Raw genomic sequence first — 1,343 nt, forward strand, 5'->3', positions numbered from 1 at the left:
TCATCATAATTAGGTGAAGATGCATTATTCGAACCATGAACATTAGAGTTAAAGGGAGCAGAACCTTGAGGTACCTGAGGCCTCACAAACAAACCTGAAGGACGAGGTCCTTGACCTTGAGCATTTGATGGTTGAGCATTGTTGCTCCAACGAAAATTTGGATGATCTCTAAGTCCAGGGTTGTATGTGTTCGAGTATGGATCGTACCTAGGCCTTTGTTGTCCCATAAAGTTCAACTCTTCTTCAGTCATTGCACCATTTGGGCAATTGTCAGTCGTGTGATCCTTGAAAGAACAAATGCCGCATGCTTGAGGGTTGATGCTCGAACCATTGAATGCCTTGACTAGCACCTCAAGCTTCCTTTCTAAAGTAGCCATCTGATTCCTTGCATCAACATCATACACCCCACGGCTCTTGCTTCCTCTCTTCTCCTTGGAACTAAATTGGCGATTGTTGTCAGCCAAGTCATCAATCAAGGTGTAAGCTTCTTGACCGGTCTTGTTCATGAAGGTGCAGCCACATGCCGAGTCCACCATGCTCTTGGTGGTGTCGAGTACTTCATAGAAGAATTGCACCAAGTCATCCAACGAAATACCATTGTGAGGGCACTTCCTTTGTAGTTCTTGAAATTCCTCCCAAGCCTCATAGAGTGAATCACCATCTTTTTGAGTGAAGTTTTGAATCTCCCTCCTAAGTCTTTTCGTGAGTTGAGCAGGGAAGAATTGCTTCAAGAACCTCCTAGTCATTTCGTCCCATGTAGTGATGATTCCTACAGGCAAAGAATACAACCAACGTTTAGCATCATCCTTAAGGGTAAATGGAAACAAAAGCAACCTCAAGCCTTCTTGAGAAAGATGATGAATCCATTGGAGCTTGCAAATGTCCAAGAACTCCCTAAGGTGCACATTAGGGTCTTCCATTGAAGAACCAGAGTACTTAGGCAGCTGCCCAAGCAATTGAATGGGAATGGAGAAGTTAGCTTCATCAGGTGGAGTGAAAGCAATGCATGAAGGTGATTCAGGAGTGGTGGGAATGAATGCGTTCTTTAATGCCATTGGAGCACCAACAGGAATTATGTCACGGTCCGCAATTGTGTCTAAGTCTGAATTGAAGACGAAGGGGAAGGACAGATCTTCCTCTTCTTCTGATCTAGGTGAAGAGTTTAAGATTGAATTGCTTGGAGATGTTTCGAAATTTAAAGGTCTACTTATGAAAGAGTTGTTTAAATCTCTAAGTGCTTGAATTCGATCCTTGAGCTCTTGTGTCTTCTTAGAATATTCGGACATGCATAGTACCTGTTATATGAAAGGTAGCGAGTTAGCATTGAAGAATACATAATGGAT

At 42.9% G+C, this 1,343-nt stretch overlaps 1 non-coding gene across 1 annotated transcript; it reads left to right on the forward strand.

Moving 5' to 3' along the window:
* The first annotated feature begins 591 nt into the window (after window positions 1-591).
* On the forward strand, window positions 592-698 carry LOC126793032 (small nucleolar RNA R71). Its single transcript, XR_007672016.1, has one exon. It is a non-coding gene; the product is annotated as a small nucleolar RNA R71 (small nucleolar RNA).
* The last annotated feature ends 645 nt before the right edge of the window (window positions 699-1,343 follow it).

The sequence above is a fragment of the Argentina anserina genome, chromosome 4 (assembly GCF_933775445.1).
Source record: "Argentina anserina chromosome 4, drPotAnse1.1, whole genome shotgun sequence".
Classification (NCBI taxonomy): domain Eukaryota; kingdom Viridiplantae; phylum Streptophyta; class Magnoliopsida; order Rosales; family Rosaceae; genus Argentina; species Argentina anserina.